A 17,998-nucleotide genomic window follows, 5' to 3' on the forward strand; every position below is an offset into this window, starting at 1 on the left:
CAACAAACAACTCTGAGGAAAAACATCCTCAACCAGCAGAGCTCTTTGTGAGGTGAATATCAGTCCACAGCCTCAGCTTTTGGCCCTCTCCTCAGGCTGTAAGACACATCCTGAGTCACTGAGGCCACCAGCCCCTTATGTGGTCAGCTGCCATATTCTGCCTTAAAGGTTTGTGTCAAGTCTCATTGTAAAAGCCTTTAATTCTGTGCTTTTACTTCTTTTTTCACACTTGGAGACCATTCCCCATCCTTTCTAATGGGTACTAGTCACTTAATGCCATAAGCAGATTGGCCCTTGGTTGGATCCAAGGATTCTTTAGCCCAGTTGCTTAATATTCAACATGGGCTAAAGCAGAGGTCCTTGGGAAGAATTTCACAAAAGTGAAGTAAGCTTGGAGCAGCACATCTTCAGAATGTTCTTTCCACTTCTGGCTACCAGAGGTACAGGGACTTCTGGAGGCAAAAGCAAGTCCTTAGTGTTTAACAACCCTAATGCCCTCTCAAGCTGTGCAAAGGAAGTAAACTGTAAGAAAACCTAGGAGAGTGTCCCATATCCATAACTCCCAAGAGCAAGGAGGTCTGAATTCCTTTGCTTGCTTTGAATCTGCAACTCTTAGGGTCAGGTTTGGTCCTTAATTGTCAAACTGGATGGTGCATATTTTCTCTGTGGCCTCATAGCAGCATACATCATGTTTATATTCCCCATCAGTTGTCTGGGCTGAAAAGTCCTATGCCATTCTAGCACAGCAGTCCTCCCACCTCTTTGGTACTTGTTCTGCGTCTTTCTAATTGGGCTTTATATTTTTTGAACTTAATTAATCTCTGCTGTCCCCATGCCAGCATTTTCTTGTGGCTCAAACAGCTCTGCCTCCCTTTAGCTATTTTGAATGAAAGGCTTATGGTGCTGTGAGATCTGTGGTGGTGAAGGATGCATGGAGAGAGGAACCAGGAGCTGCCAAAGGTTGGGAGGTACGAAGGGAGAGACGTGTGACTGGCACAGGACAGTCCAGCTCCATGGCTGCCCAGAGCCTATAGCAACCCTTTTCAAACAGCTATAGAACATATTTTCAGAGGCTCAATCTGTGGGACTAAAGCCTTGTTTTCAGTGCCTGTCCTCAGTGCCTGTCTAGTTTGTTATTCCTCAGCCAAAACAGAAGAGCTTTCCTTTCTCTGCATAAAGCATGACCTTTGGGTAGTGCGTAATAAGCTGGATGATCAGACAATGTTTGTTTCAGACAGAAAACATACAATGACTTTAAGAAATACACACCCAGGCACAACAATATTTCATGGGAGAGTTGGCTAAAAGGGAAAGGGGGGACAAGGGAAGTTGCACTGACCTTAGATAACACATCTGAATGAGAACAAAAATAAAATAAACACTAATTAATCAAGGACTCCAAACTGAACTGCTTAGTGATAAGGATTCCAACAGGCAATAAACAGGCTGTGGCATGCTTTCTCTGTGATGTTTGAGCAACTGTGCTATTCCAGCTTTATGCCTAGCATGGTGCAGGGGGCTGAGCTTGATGGGATGTTCAGGGATCTCTAGGACAGGAGCAGAGGTATTGTTTCTGAAGGGAGTAGGGGGGCAGTTTTTGTTTATGTTAGTTGTGTGCAAACAGATGTCCTGGCACACCATAAGTGAAGGGATGAATGCTGCCCATGACACATGGCACGATAATATGCCAGGCTGAAAATAGTGATAGCTGAAACGAAAGTGAAATGGCCTTTAAATCAGTACTTTACTGGAAAAAGAAAGACCTGTCCATCTCTTGTCTTCTTCCTGGCATTTCTTCCTCACCTCCACTCAGGAGGTTTTTTCTCAAGTCCAGCTAAGGGCTCCTGCTTGACTTCCATGCTGGAGTTTGTAGAAGGAATAATGAAAAAAGAAAAAAAAATGGAAGAAAAAAAAGAAAGCTAAACAATGAGTTCCACCCTGCTATTCCAGCTCTTTGCACACAACTGAAAGGCTGTGGAAAAGCACCCACCAGAGTACATTTGCTCACCTCTGATGACTGGGATGAGAGAAGGGAGGTAACCATGAACTTTCCCTTCTTCTCCTCATGCTCTTTGGAGCATCTGCAGCTAGATGTAGGCCTGTCTCACAGCTAGAAGTAACAAAACAAGATATTTGAAGCTCAGCACTGTCTGAGTACAGGGCAGGTGGAACTCTCCACATACTCCCATATCAATACAGTGAAAAGCGAGGCCCAACAACATCTGCTGCAGTGGAATTTCCATGGGCTTCAATGAGTTTTGGATTGGGTCCCTAAGTCAGGCCAGACATGGGTTACTTCTATAGACTGGAGTACTAGAAAGTCTGATGACTGCATGCTTCCTGCTCATTTCATTTTATTAACCTCTTGATTTTTTTCCGGTTATTGCTGCAAACACAGCTGGCTGTATAGGAAACTCCTGTAAGTTGTGTAGGTGTCAGCCATTTGGAGTTTGTATAATCCTGCTCTGGACAGCGGGAGTTTCCTGCCTGAGGGCCTGCCCTGTCACACCTAGCAATAAAAATGTAGAAGTACAAAATAGCATCCACCTTTCGCACACAGAATCATATAAATGGAGGGAAATCCCTTAGAATGGTGAAGGCAGGTCTCTGCTGTCCATATCTCTTAATTCCCTTCTGTAATGATCAAGCCTGAGAGAAAAAAAATAATCGTTTACATGTTGTTCCACTGGTTGCACTTCCATCCTTACTATTTTTGTACTGGTCTGTCTTCCAGAGCACAGGATAACTTAGAAAGACTAAACAGTGCTAGTATTTAACTTATTTGAAGCTAAATTTTGTTAAACATGAGGTTAAACATTGTCTATAATGTTTTCAAAATCATCAGAAGTCTTATATCTTCATCATTGGCATTATGTGTCAGATCAAGACAGACTATCATCAAGCCAGATGGGACTATTTTGCTTTACTAATGTTCAGAAGACTTTAAGGAATATAAACTTCAGTCATGCTCATCCTGGTTCAAAATTACATCACATTTCAGGCTGAGACCAGGGATGATCCTGATTTGTGAATCCCTAAGGTGCTTGTTGGGCTCACACAGCATAAAAAACCAGCAATGCAAAGACAACTTGCACCTGATGGCAGGTTTGCTTATGAGATTCAACACTGAGCTGGGCAGAGGAATGGCATTTCTCCAGCTCCTGGTGCCTTCAGAGAGCTTAAACAAACATGAGATGCAGGGCTGGGGTAGATGACCTGCTGGGGTCTCTGCCTGCCCTGTTTTTCTAGGAGATCTAGTCCATAGTCAGCATGTTCCCTGTCTCAGCCAATGCCAATGCCAAGACTCACAGAAATGATTTAAAGAACATTATGGGCCAGGGGCCATTCCCAGTCAATGGTACAGCCTGGGCTGCCTTGTTTAGAGATAAAAGGAGACTTCAGGCACGTGGAGGTGAGCTGTGCCCTGACAGATGGCCTCAGGGTTAACTCATGCTGTGACAGATGTTTCTCCTATTCCTAGCATGGCCTAAGGTAAATCCTGCATTTCAAGAACAGGAATATTCTTCAGCTCTTCTGCCCTAAATGAGACAAGGCTGGTGCCACTTTGGTGGCATGTAGAGACAAGCCTTCAGAGGCCCTTGTGTTTCTCTCTGCTGACTGTACAGGCAATCTAGGTCTTACTTCAGTAGGAATCTTCTCTGCTTCAGCACCCCCAAAAGCACACGTACTTACATTAGGGACAAGGGAAGCTTCCATTAACTGCAGTTGGGTGGATTAAGCCTTTGCTAGGTTTGGTACTATGATGCTGGAACCTTGCTGGGGCAACCACTGTGAGTCTGTCCATAAATAAGGCATTTAGGAAAAGAGAAGGCAGCTTTTAAGGCAGATTTTCAGTAACAACACAGAGCACCTCCCTTATAAAGACGGGCTGGGAGAGCTGGGTCTGTTCAGCCATGGGGAGGAGAAGGGTTTGGGGAGACCTTGGAGCCACTTCCAGTACCCAAAGGGGTTCCAAGAGAGCTGGAGAGGGATTTTTGACAAGGTCATGGAGTGATAGGACAAGAGGGAATGGCTTTAAACTATCAGAGGGTAGGTTTAGATTAGATATTAGGAAAAAACTATTTACTGTGAAGGTGGTGAGGCCCTGGCCCAGAGAAGCTGTGGCTGCCCCATTCCTGGAAGTGTTCAAGGCCAGGTTAGACAGGGCTTGGAGCATTCTGGTCTAGTGGACGGTGTCCTTGCCATGGCAGTGGAGTTGGAATAAGACGATCTTTTCAGTCCCTTCCAACCCAAACCCTTCTGTGATTCCATGATTTTAACATTTTGTGTGTCCCTACTGCAATAAGGGACAGTGGTTATGAACAGCAACTGGACTTTTTAAGCCATAGACTTAAAACAGGATGGATAACAAGGGGAAGGAAGGAAGGAAGGAAGTACCATCAGTCCTGCTTTACAGTCAGAGACACTTAAGGCATGCACAGCCTCATCCGGGATCTCAGACACAGGATCAGTCAACCCAAATTTTAGCGACTCTGTGAAGGAATTTAAAGAATTTCTCTCTCAAGAAGGAACAGTAAAACAGTTTCAGGAGCAAGGGACATGTTGTGAATAGCCTGTCATAAGGCACGTAGGGACATCTTTGGAATGAAGATGGTTTTCACACACCCAGCCTGGTGGTCATGGAGGGCCAAGCCTCTGGTCACAGGATTGAGCCGAAGCAGGAACTCTAGTAGAGCTTTTCCTCTGTGCATGAACAATTGGGGGAAGCTCTGCCGTTTTGAGGAATTTCCGAGGACAGTAAATTACATACTAGATCACAGCTCTATTATGTTTTGAGGGAAGGCATTTGGAAATTAATATTTCGTATTAAGATTTAAATGGGGGATGCATACAGCTCTGCTACTCACAGGCATCCTCAAACCTGGCCTGCCACAGCATTTTCTTTCCTGTTGAGGTGGGTTCAAGCAGAGCCTGGGTTGGCAGCAGCCAGCCTTGTAAGCAGACCCTGACTATGTCTGTGCTTCAGTGCTCTGCTGCCAAACAAGGGTGGCATTTGCTGTCTCTGCTTCACAGGGTGTTTAGAGAGACCCTGGTGCAGGAAAAACCCATCAGTGCTTGCACCAATGGCCTCATAAAGCAAGACCTGTAGAAATACCTAAAAGGCAAATGAGACTCAGCTCCCCTTTCATCCAGAATGGAGAACTTCAGTGCCAGGAGTGGTCAATATTAGGTGACTGACCTTTGACTTCTTCCTGAAACAAGTATTACCTTGTGCAACTCAGATGATTGAGAAGGCACAAGGGAGTTAAAGGGGCTTTTTTCTGGGCTGGGAAAAACCTTCTGTTTGTTCAAAAGTGGTTCACTGGAAGGTGTCTAAAGGGTGGGCTGGATATTCTGTTGGGGTGGCTTGACCCTGGCCTAAAGCTAAGCACCCACATGGCCACTCACTTACTCCTCACCTGCCAGCAGGATGGAGAACAGAATAGGAAGAGAAAAACTGAGAAAACTATTGGGGTGAGATAAATAAATGTTAATAAGGGAAAGAAAGATGAAAGTGAAAAAAAAAAGGTGATATGAAGGCAATGTCTCACCACCTCCCACAAGCACAGGTGTACCCAGAAAGTCTCCAAGCAATGGCCACCTTGAAAGACCACCCTGACCCCCATCACTGTTTTTTATTGCTGAACATGACGTTATATGGCTTGAAACATCCTTTCTGTGAATTTGAGTCAGCTTTCCCAGCTGTAGCCCCTCCCAACCCCCATCCCACTCACTACAGAGCCAGCGGAAAAAAGAGAAATCCCTGATGCTCTGCAAGCACTGCTCAGAAATAGCCAAAACACTGGTGTGCTATTAACACTGTTTCAGCCACAAATCCAAAACACAGCACCTTATGAAGAACATCAGCTCCATCCCAGCCAGACCCAGCACACTCATCTTGTTTGTCTCGCTCAAGTGGGAATTATGATGGAGAGGGGAGGGCTTTTGGGCAGAATGCATTGCAGGCTTCCACAGGAATAAACTGAATTTTGAAGAAAAGGTATGGACTATGTGCAGAGACAGTGGATTAAGGTTACAACATCCATGTCATGTCATAGGATGGTTGTTGGAGTGAAACATCTCCCACCATCGCAAGCAGACAAGCTCCCAGAATAGCCTGTAAATGTAGTCAAAAATTCCTTAACAAAGTCCATTGAGGCAGCATTATAACATGCAAATATAGCACTGTAATTACTATACAACCTGCTACACTGAGTTAACTGCTCTGCAGGAGCTGCTCTTTTCTGAAAAAAAACCAAAAAACACCACGAAACCAAACATGGACTGGACCATACCTCCATCAGAGAGAAAACAAAGCCACTGTAAATCTTTCTTTTGAAATCTCTGTTTTCCCTGTTCCTGCACACCCACCTTGTGCCTTCACTCTCATTCACGTTCCTAACACAACCCCTCCAGGGCCACTCTCACAACCTCCACAGCTCCTGCCCTCACCCAGTGCTGGCTCAGTCCTCGTTCAGGATGTTGCTGAGCACAGATAAGGGGGACAAGCTGCTGCTCCATTACCAGTACAGCAGGTGCTGGATCAGATTAGCTGAAGGGTGGTAACTGCCCATAGGCAGGATGAGCCACATGCAAGATCATTTAAGAAATAAACTCTGCATAATCATGTAGTTATGTCGGATCAGCTCATGAATGGCAATTGAACCTCTCCTGGTGATCACAGTCCTGAGAAACTGTTTCATGGAAAACTGGAAATGGTTTTCTGCAAGGAGTTTGGTTTTATTGTAGGTTCTTCCCACTTGCTTTAAAAAGCCATGATTCTTACACGAGGCTGAGATTAATTCCAGCAACAAATAATTTCAGCTTCAAATGCAAGGGCATTTCATTTATGATGTGCAAAGAGAGCCCCAAAACTAATTATGTCCTCATGGATGATGCAATTCACATCCATGCTTGTCTGCTGTCTTCTGGCAAACTACGAATCAGAGCCCTGAGCAGTGGCAGCAGCAGGGAAGTGTTCTTGGTCAAGATGAATGGGTTAAAAAAGGAACTCTAGTAAAGGCTGCACTGGTCCTTTGTGTTACAACAATGAGAGGAAGCTCTGCCTAGTTTGAGGAATTTCCCACGTCTCCAATTCAGATGTCGGAAAACTGCTTTATTAAGCCCGTCTGAAAGGTGTTAAAAAAATAAAAATAACCGAGAAGATCAGGACAAAGATATCTTCCAGAGCCTACGCATGTTCTGTTTGTTTTTTAAACCTGGATCACTGGAGGCAAACTCAGATGAATCTAGGGAAGCTAAATAATGACAGATGCCAGATACTCTCGCCAGGTTCCTTCTGAGCTGGCTGAGCCATCACTGAGTTCAGTCAAGTGTCACTGCTGTGCAGATGCTAAAGATTTGCCCCTAAATTTCCTTAAATATCACTTTGTTCTGCAATGTTGCCAGACATCTCAGGACAGGTTAAGCGGTGATGAGGAATTTTCTGGATGAGAGGAAAATCTATGAGTTGAGAAATACCATTTTCATTATGCAACAGCAAGTGATGGAGGAAGGAAAAATGGAGCCTCAGGCTTTCAAATTCTCAACATCCTTTCCCTTGCTATTCCCTTGCCTGTTGCAAGCTCATTGCCTCCCATAAAACTGTCACTGGAAGTGAGAGTTACAGCATTCAAACATTAACACCTTTCTTCCCCAAACCCAAAAGCTCCTTGTGCACGTAGGTGAGCATCACCTTCCCACTGATGGAAAGAGAAAAACAAGGTTGTACAAGGTGACACCAAAGCCGTGTTTCTTTCTGAATCATGGCCATTTAAGCAAACAGTGGGTACCGCTTGGAAATGTAGATGTTTGGAAAGGGAGTAGAACTTTTGGGAATAAAGGAATCAACAGAGGTGAAAGCATCAGAAAGCATCCCTGTATCCCCCCTGACACAGAGCACTGGCAGCAGCACATCAGCACTCCAACAGAACACCATAAAACTGGCTTTCATTTAAGCAGCTCAAAACACAGATAGAAAAGAATGGAAACAAGATAAATGTGATGATTGAAGACTTGTGGCCACAAGTGCCCCAAGTCCCTCTTCCCAGTCAGGAATGTCACCTAATATGAAACTGAAGGCAGATGCAAGAGATTGCTCTTAAAAGAAACAAACCCACAGCTCTACACAGCTGACAAAATTACAGTGCCTACATTTGCATTGCAAATCCCAGCCACTGTAAGCATAAAACGAAGTGGGAAAAAAAAATCTGGATGCTATTGCAGTTGATTTTTTTTTTTCTGAAACTCTGTAGCACGACTTAGGAGGTAATAAATGCAGTCTGGATCAGCACGGCATTTCTGTGCACATCCCTCTTCACCTCTGCAGCCCCGAGCTTTAACTAATCACAGCCTCTATTAACATTCATTAGCCAAGCGAATAGGCAGCAGCACTTTGTCAGAGGCTTGAATGGCTTAATTCACATCTTGAAAAGCCAAAAGTTTCCTACAGAAAATTGCCAGCTAATCACCACAGAACGACACGCGTGCCGACCACAGTCCTCCCGCAGCAGGTTTACTGCTGATGCAAAGCTCTGCAAAGCCAGAATCTGGCCTTGAACATTCCTTCAAGCCGCCTTCACCTGCCCCAAATGGTTAAAAGAATGCCGCATTTCACACACATCATCCATACCTGTAGGATAAGTGCTGATCCTGTCCGAGCCTTTTCCAAACTTGTCCTCTTGTGCTGGGATGGGAACTTCCCATCCAAGTGTCACTTTCTGCCTCAGTCTCTGCCCTTTGTTTTCCCAGGATCTTGAGACACACCTGCTTTTCCGTGTGTGCTGTTGGTGGTTGGGCTTGGGGTTTGGTCTTTTTGTTTTGTTTTTCTTTTTGGAACAAATTAAACAGCCTCTGAGCAATTCTCAGTGAGAAGAGAGAAAGAACCTTTTGGCTTGTGGTGATTTAATCAAGCAAACCCCGTGACCTCCCTTTCCTGCGATCAGTAGGAACTGATCCCTTTTCCACCAGCACGGGGTGGAGTTGCAGCTAAAAAACGCGAGCTTGAAAGCACTGTGCTGGATGGGCAGGACAGACCTTCCTTCTCCGGTGTTGTGTCAGAGAACACGGTGATTCCTGCTGGTCCGAAACACGGAGATGACCTCTGGCCAGGAAGGAACCTGGGAAATGTTTTCTAAGTGATTTCCTGCCTTTAGGGGGAAGGTGGATGTAAGGGACACTTGGGCGGGGGTGCTAATAGAGCTGCTGGGGAGTGTGATTTCAAGATGAGCAAAACACTTTTTTGGTCATCAGGGGTGTGGAACTAAAAGAAATTACTTTTTTTTTTTTTTCTTTTTCCCTAGGGTAGACTGTTCTGAGAGCCTTAGTTGTCACTATACTTAACGATCTGGAGCCCAGGTTGTGTAGATGCTCCTCAAACTTTCAGCTACAGTGCATTTCATGCTAAGAGGTGCTGAGATACTCTGCAAATTAATATAGGAGAGCCATTTCACAAGGAGTTTGTCTTCATCAACATCCCAGCAGTGCATCTGTGGCACAAGGGCTCCTTGTCAAGGTGCAGAAGAAATCTGGGCAGGCTCAAGCATCCACAAAGATAACTACCCCTGGAATAACCCATAAACTCTGCTGCACAGGTCCTTCTGCCTCACATTGGAGCTCCCAGAGTGGGTTTTTCAAGCACCAGTCAAATGACTGCACCTCAGGAAGGTGGGGGTGGTGCCCCGAAGCTCAGTCCTGGTTATGTTGATAAAATGAAGGACAGTGTAATGGCTTCCTTAGAATCACAAAATCATAGAATTGTTTTGGTTGGAAAATGCCTCAAAGACTGAGGAGTCCAACCATTACCCCAGGACTGCCAAGTCCACCAGTAAACTGTGTCCCCAAGTGCCACATCCACACATCTTTTAAATCCCTCCAGGGAGGGTGACTCAACCACTTTCCTGGACAGCCTGTTCCTTGCTGTTGTCTTTTCTGGCCTTGCACCATCTCTGATGTTATTGCAGAGTAACTAGAGCACCTTGGCCCAACATCAGCCCCTCAGATGGCCCAGGGCATATGCTGTCTGTGGTGGGTATTGCTTTCTGGAGGTATCAGCTTCTCCCTCTTGACTGTACAAGTAGCTGAAAACAGCTTGCCTCTCTCTGTTTCAGGGAGACATGAGGGGAGTGTATCTGGAACATCTTTCTGAGGATGTCTTAGGATGGAAAATTGTATCCAGGATTCCAGACTCTACAGCTAATAGCATTCTTCTTTCTGCACACAGCAAGAATTAATTTTAACAACTTGATATCTTCACTCAGGATCACTTTTTTGCTCTACATGATCCAGTTCATGCTGCAAAAGCAAGAAGGGACATTCGGACATTTCACTACCGAATACACCTCACCAACATGGTCATTGACACATACTTTTTCTAGCAACAGAGAGGGAGAGAAAGAGACAGAAAGGGAGCCTGGACCATGTACCCCTTTTTTACACGCTTTTGATTAATGAGTATATTTACCTGCAGCCTCTACATCTAACAGCAGTCACTTCATTTCAGTGGGTTTTCAGTTTCATTTCCTTCTGTCTGCCTAGTGCTGGAAGTTTTATTCCTATTTATCTCCTTTTGCTGGCTGGTATAAGTAAAATATGGTGTTTGGGATATCTAGAAAAGCAAATCTTGTTGTGATACTTTGTTAAAAGTGACAGAATGATTACTCCTTTCAAGTAGAGAACCTGAGTGATTAATTTTCAAAGAAATTTAAGAAAGTGCTAATAGCATGTCTATTGGTCAGTCTCGTTCTCCCAGCTTCTATTCACATCTGAATTTTTCAGTTGGATTGCTTTCCACGTCCACGGTGTTTTCCAAGGTTTCAGAACTGTTCCTGTTCAACACAGAGATAAGTTTAAAACCTTCAAGAAAGCCTGGGGCAGATTTTGCTGTCACATCTGGGAAGTGGAGAGAAATGAGTGCTCTAGAGAACAGTTAGATAAATACCTAAAACAGTTCAGAAGAAAGTATATAAATCAGCTCAGACTAGAGATGCTCATTCTCTCTATTGACTAATAGGAGCCTTGAAGACCAAACCAAGAGCAGCTATTTACCTTGCTGGCCTTTCCAGTGAAGGGAAATGAATGCTGCTCTTTTGAAAAGACCTTGCTGCAATCAAAGTGTTGTTGTATTGTGCAAAATGGAATGGCTCTTGGGACTTCAAGGTAAGAGCTGACAGGTACAGTTCAGAAACTGCATCATCCAGCAACAATTCGATTTACCAGAGTCCAGAATGGTGCTTAGGCTCGACATACAAATTTTGAAAGGAATAAGGAAAGCTTGAGCTCTGGATATTTGACAAAGCATGAGTAAATGCAAGTTATGCCTCGGTTTGGATTAATCTGTTTTAGAGATTGGGAAAGTCTTGCAGGACCTCAGAATAATCCAATCACCTTCTTTTATATATCCTGTGCTCTGTCTTTGCATGGCAAACTTTAATCAGTTTGTACAGCACTGAGCACTCTGGGACTCTGCAGCTGGCTGGGCCATCTCAGTACCTATATCCAATACAAATTATTAATGCCATGGGTCACTAGAGGGATGAGGTAGAAGGTATTTTGGGATATCACAAGCTTGTCCTGTCATCAAGGAGTGTCATGACATCAATGACTTGCAGTACTCTAATGTGCAGGTGGCCAATAAAGGGGTATTTCAGCTGTCCTGGTTCTCCTGGCAGAGAGCAAAGAATTAACCTTTGCTCATATCAGGGAGAGCAAATCCTGGCTCACTTTGCTCTAAATGTGCTGAGAAGGAAGGAAGTAATGAAATGTCTCATTATACATCTGACTTGAGGAATATATTTAGAACTAACTGTAGAGCTGAAGGCTGCATGGTTTCACACCAAAAGGAGTGACATGCTCTGGACTGTCTCACTGCAGTCAGTGGTCAACTGAAACTATTTACTGCATGAACAAGGTCCCTGAAGATGACTTTTTTTTGTTTTTTATTTCCCTGAAGGAATTCACTGCAGTGACAGAACAATTAATTTGGGTATTCAGAGTACTTCACTTGCATACTGTCATTGCCCAGCTTTAAGAGTTTCTTTCAGGTTTAAGTGATTTGGGTTTATAATGAGGATTTTTTTAAGGCTAATTACCCCATTTGTATGAATTTCATCATAGGAAGGTGATGACTACAAAAATGTGTAATGTAATCATCTGGCTGAGAATGCACAAAAAGCTAAATGGATATTTAATCTTAGAGAAAAAAAAAAGCACAGAAATAAAATGTAAGAAACTGAAGCTGGAAAATTTAATTTAAAAGCAAAGGTCCATATTTTTTATCATCCCAGCAGTCAACCGTACATCTAAACCTCCACATGATTCACTAATACTTGACATATTTGTATCACAGCTGGCTGCTTTCCTACATGAAGTGCTCCACTTTTCTTCATTATTGGGCTTAGACAGAGATACAGCTATCTGACATCCCTAATAAAGGACCTACTCTTTCAGCTTTTAGACTTACTGGAGCTCTCTTATTACTAAATTAGGGATCTGGGTGCCTTAGCGGGCTGTGATTTTAACAACATGTTTTGTCTGGGATTATAAAAAGCTTCATCTGCTAAAAGCAGTTATTGAGAATAGGCAACCAAGGGCCTTTGTAGCTGGTAGGAAATCCCAGTGCAGAGACCCAGGACAAAGCAGGGGCTTCTGCAGAATGATGGAGAACTCGTTGGGCTCCTGTGAAAACCAATGGAGGAAGTGGGAAAGGCCTGTTACTGGTAGCCTTTGTGCTCATGCAATTGCTGGATTTCCCTAGCAGAATACATGCAGTAATTCCCCCAGGGATTTTTGAGTCCCTTCCCACAAAGCACAGCCCACCCATCCCTTTCTGGAACTTCAAACAGCTTCCTTTGGGTTAGCTGGGCTCTGTTTAAAATGGATGGGTCCAGGCAATGGACTATTTTCCCATCATTTCTTCTGACAATGGACAATGAAAGAAACACTTTTCAGTCGTGCACTAAGAAGTGATCATCACCCAAGAGGTCTGGGTGTGGAGAGCTCTGCAAAGCTGCATTCTACATAACATGGGGCTTGAAAATAACTGGGCAAAGCAGAAACTTCTGGCTATACAGAAACCTTTGTACTTGGTACAATTCCACATGAAAGGCACTTTTCCTGTGTGAATCTGGTCTTTTTTCTCCTTTGCAGATATAAATGAGATCATCACAGGTCCAGCTCCCAGACCTATTTTTTTTATTAAATCTAATTATTCTTTGCTGTCCTTCCTTGCTTTGGGACAAGAAACACTCTTTGTCCTGTTGAAGAGAAAGAAACATTGTCACAAAGGCCCTCTGGCCAGATATCCACAGCACTTGTAAGAGAAAACCCCATGAAGTATTGGAAGAAGAAAAATGATTTGAGGAAGTGAATTTTTAGCTGTGAGTGTTTTGTGTAATATGACATTTGTTAATTCCTTTGTTAACACTTTGTAGACTGATCTCACAGTTTCTCTGAGAGACAGAGTGGGGCAAATGAGTGTTTTAATGTGAATGGGTCACTTCACCACCACCAGAGATATCAGCAAAAGTAGGTTCAATAAAAAAATGAAAGCATGACAAAGTTCATTGGCAAGGGTCACTCTACTACTTACTGGATGGTTAAAGCCCACAGAGAAAAAGAAAACTAAAGTCTAAAATCAATCAATCTAAGCCTGAAATTCACCCAAAAATTATCTACATGGAGGCTGGCAGGGGTGTGGGTGGCGAAAGGACAAAGATAGGAAAGGGTAAGGACAAAAAGAAATAAGGAAAACTCTCCCGTTGAGTCACAAGGTTCAGAGCAGATCCCCTTGCAAAACTAAGTCCCTGACTTGACCAACAGTTTAGGCCTAAAGTTTTAACAGCACTTAAAACTTAACAGCACTTAATTGATAACTTAAGTTAAGCAATTTAACAGAAGATTCATATAGAATTTACTATAGGCACAACAGTAACTCACAGGACTAACTTACTTACAAACCTAAAGAACTTCAAAATGTAGGACAGCAACATTCATAGCACATTTGCTATGGCATATTCACACTCATACTCACAGACCTGAAGGATATGCAAGATATACCTGTGAAAATTTCCCCTTGGATTCAGGATTTCCCCTTGGATTCACATCAGATGTCTTTGCATCTTCTCTACTTGGGTTGTTATTCAGGCAAGAAAATTAAGTTTCCGAGGCCTAAGGAGCATTTCTGAGATCATAGTAGGGCCCAAGGAGGAGTGGGGGAAGAACCACCATGCCATGTAGACATTTTGCCATTTCTTGTAATCCCGAAGTTAATAAATACTGACATGTTTCCTGCCAGGGGTTGGACTAAAGGACAAACACCTAAAGGACAAACACGTTTTGTTTGGCTACTTAGCAGCTGGAAAAAGCTGTCCAGATAGTCAAACACCAGTGAAATGGTTGCAAACTATATGGTGAAGACATTTGTCAGGCCAACAGCCAGACTGAGCTGGGCAGGAGACACTTGAGTTGAGTGATGGTGTTAGGAAGGGATGGAGTGTACAGAAGTGAACTGGGAGCACTATGGGGAGGCAAGGGGTAGGTCTGTTGGAAATGCAGGAGAGAATTAGGAACACAGAGGCATAGAGAGGACACAGAAGGACTACAGCAGGGTGTAGGGCAGGTGAGGTGGCCTGATTGCTGCTATAGTATTATAGAGAATATGGTGGGACTCTGAGATCTTGCAGTAGAAGGTTTTGGATAGAAAGCTGGGGAAAAATTAGTTACTTCTGTGATTTGTAAGACAGTTTTTTCTTTCTACAGTCCTACACTAAGCAGGTGGGAGATTGCTGAAGTGTCCCAAAGGCTCCTGCACCTTAAGGACTCTGGAGAGAGAAGCCCAGGTCAGTAACCAGGGTGTGGGGTACAGCAATTAGCCTGGAGCCAAAGCAATGGGTAAAGACATCCTGGCTCTATTGGAGAAGCATTTAAGCAGGCTTTTGTCAGTGTTACGGGAAGGAAAGAGGTATTCACCTGAATTCCCATCTTCTAACAGAGATTTCCTTGTTTTTTTATAGCCCTATGCAATGAGGAAAGTCTGCCCTGTAACAGCATTAAGGAAGGGTAAAGTTTGTTTTCTGGGTAAAGTGAAAGCAATCTGGTACAACTGAGTTGCTTATCAGGGGAATGCTGACAAATACCACTCCCATCCCTCACAAGATGGGACCATCTGGTAGAATTTTTGCACTATTAAGTTCTTGTGGCAGTTGGATAAACTTCCTCCAAGGTCTTTGCTTTGTGCCTGATCCATGGTGTTCATCAGTCCATTAGCTGATTTTTACTCAAGATACATGGGTCTTAAGGAACTGAATTCTATTGCAGATCAGAACAACCAGCAGATACCCCAAATGCACAGGTATAAGGGTGAAGTGCTGTGTCCAACAACAGTTTTGGCTGGAAAGTCCTTGTGCTTTTCAAAGGAGACAAAACTAAGTGTCCATAGGGACTTCAATACTTAATCACCATTTCACCTGCAAATTTCTGTGTCCATTGTCAGTACCTCTCTTAAGTACTCTAAAAGTCTTCATTAGCCACTGTCTAAGTCTACAGATAGCTCTGCCTGCTCACTACTTATTTGGGTAAATCCATGTTCAGCTTTGCAGGTTTCTGAGTCCCCTCCTGAGGAGCTCAGCCTGCATCAGGTCCAGATATCATCCACACAGGGAGCCTGCCCCAACCAAGTTAAAGATCTGGGGCTGCATCTTCCAGACAGCCTTCTGGATCTCACCTTTAGAAGTTAAAAAAAGAAGCTTGTGGAATCATAGCCCAGTACAGACATGTCACCTGTAGAGCAGATCTGGAAGGAAAACTCCTGCTGCATATCCTAAAACTCCTTCAAGAGAGGAAGAGGAACACAGGACAGGGCAATACCAAATTATTGGGTTAACACATCCTGAAAATTCCATTTATGGATTGAAAACGTTTGTTTGTTTATTAACCAGCACACCTAGCCCTTTTCTTAGTGCAACACAAAGGTGGTTCTTTCTGAATGGTTAGCACAGAAATGGAGAAAAAAATATCAACAGTGGACTGTGTACATGAAAATAAATCACAATCTTAGATTACAGTGGGCATTCAGCAAGTGCAGCTGATATTGAGCATGGGTATGACCTTCTCACTGGTCCCAGCTGAACAGAAAGGACAGAAATGTTTAGCTTGAACTTCCTCTCACTCCACTTTTGTGCCAACATAACTTCACTGGCATCAGTGTAAATCCTCTGTTGACCTGGGTGGATGGAGAGCACTACTAGACCTGTGGACTGGCAAGTGGAGCCCCTCCTCTGGAACTTTTCCTCATCAAATCCCAGATCACTGAACATATTGATCCTTACAGGAGGGCTGATGCATCACAGGCTCTCTTCTGGTCCAATTTTTTGCATGTCCAATCTGTCCAAGGAGCTGGAGAATGGAGAATGAAAATAGACAAGATTAGAGGTGGCTGAAAGCTGGACTTTCCCTCCAGCTGAAATTCATCACATACTGCAAAACATATATCCTGCTCTGGGACCTTAAATGAGAATCTCTAGTGGGGTCTCTAAGAGAAGAAAATATAGGAAAAATATTTTGAAACAAAAAAACCCCTTCATTTTAATTATCTAATAAATGACACTGGGATTGAAACATGGGTTTATCCAAGGTTGTTGATGGTTTCTCTCATCTTTTTTAGCTGGTTTCTAGCACATGTAACCCTGTCAGTGTTCCATCCATAGTTTTGTGGACTCAGACACCCTTCTACAAGGCTTTATTTGTGACAAAATGGCATTTCTCAGTTAAAAAACAGTCCATGAAGATGAATCACCAGTTTCCAGCATTGGCTTTTCTCCTTGTTCCCATCTGCATACAAGGCTGATCCAGAGCAAACCTTCTACCTTTGCCTGGGTCAGCTGTACATTTCCTGCATTTATTGTTTGCCTGCTATCCTTCCTGTTACGAAAGGGAAGCTGGCAAGATAAATTTATTGGGACTAGTCTGCACTTGAAAGCACTGTCCCTGTCCTAACCCCATCGAGGAATGCAGAAGGACACATGTTGTCCCCCGACACACCTCAGAGGGATCTTACAGGGGGTGCTGCTGGCAGCAGGTGAAAGAGAAACAGTGTGGGATGACTTCGTTGGGTGGAGGTGGCACATCCTCTGCTCTCTCCCCAGAGCCCTTGCACAGCCCCTGGTTCAGCACACTGCAGGCTCATCCAAATCCACTATCCTCATGGTCCCAGCACCAAGGGGCAGGGGACAGTATGATGGGGCCGACACACACAAGGGAGTCTGTGGGCATGACCTTGGGAGCCGTGTGGGCAAGTGACTCGAGCACAGACTTCATTAAATGCTTCACTCTGGCCCTGCTGATTTTGCAGGGTTGTGTTCCTGGGGTAGATGGGCTGTGGGTGCTGGGGGATCTCTCTCTCTTGTGTGTTGCAGGATGTGTCCAAAAGGAAAAGCACAATTTCTGCTCCCACCAGCCAGCACAGACCAGAGCCCCTCACTGCTGGTGGGTTTTACTCCTGCCAAGGACTTCAGACCACTACCACACCCTTCCTACCCATTTCATCCCATCCAGCTGCAAGGGGCAGCCGGGCAACACCAATCTGTGTACACATGGCAACAATATCCATTCCCATGGCCAAATATCAAGGTCGGGTGGGACAGGCGCCAGTCCCTGCTGCTTCCTGGGGAGAGCAGCTTTTGCTTTCTCCTTCTGTTCCAAGCTTTACAGTTGGTCAGGTGCTTCTGTGGAGCACAGCCCAGCTTTCACATCGGTTCTGCGTAGAAACACACATTGATACAGCTCAAACCACGGCAAACCTGACCAGCCTGAACTGTGTGCTCATGGGGTATTGGCTGCAGGTTGTCCGGTTCCCACTGCAAAGGATGCTCATAGGATGTCTCTGAGAGGCATCGGATGAGCAAACTCTGTTTGTCTTGTCTTGAGTAAACAGGTGACATTCCCTGATAAGCAGACAGGATAGAAGCAGGAAGGAAAACCTGAGGTATGGGTATCCAGCAGC

At 44.2% G+C, this 17,998-nt stretch overlaps 1 protein-coding gene across 2 annotated transcripts in view; it reads right to left on the reverse strand.

Moving 5' to 3' along the window:
- Window positions 1–8,957, reverse strand: part of ADGRF5 (adhesion G protein-coupled receptor F5) — a 42,601-nt gene extending 33,644 nt beyond the window's left edge. For both annotated transcript variants that reach the window (XM_018088773.2, XM_018088772.2), the window contains exon 1: window positions 8,633–8,957. The gene's annotated coding sequence lies outside the window, so the exon portion shown is untranslated. The remainder of the gene's footprint in view (window positions 1–8,632) is intronic.
- Window positions 8,958–17,998: the final 9,041 nt, after the last annotated feature.

The sequence above is a fragment of the Manacus vitellinus genome, unplaced genomic scaffold, assembly GCF_001715985.3.
Source record: "Manacus vitellinus isolate BGI_N305 unplaced genomic scaffold, ASM171598v3 scaffold_11_pilon, whole genome shotgun sequence".
Lineage (NCBI taxonomy): Eukaryota > Metazoa > Chordata > Aves > Passeriformes > Pipridae > Manacus > Manacus vitellinus.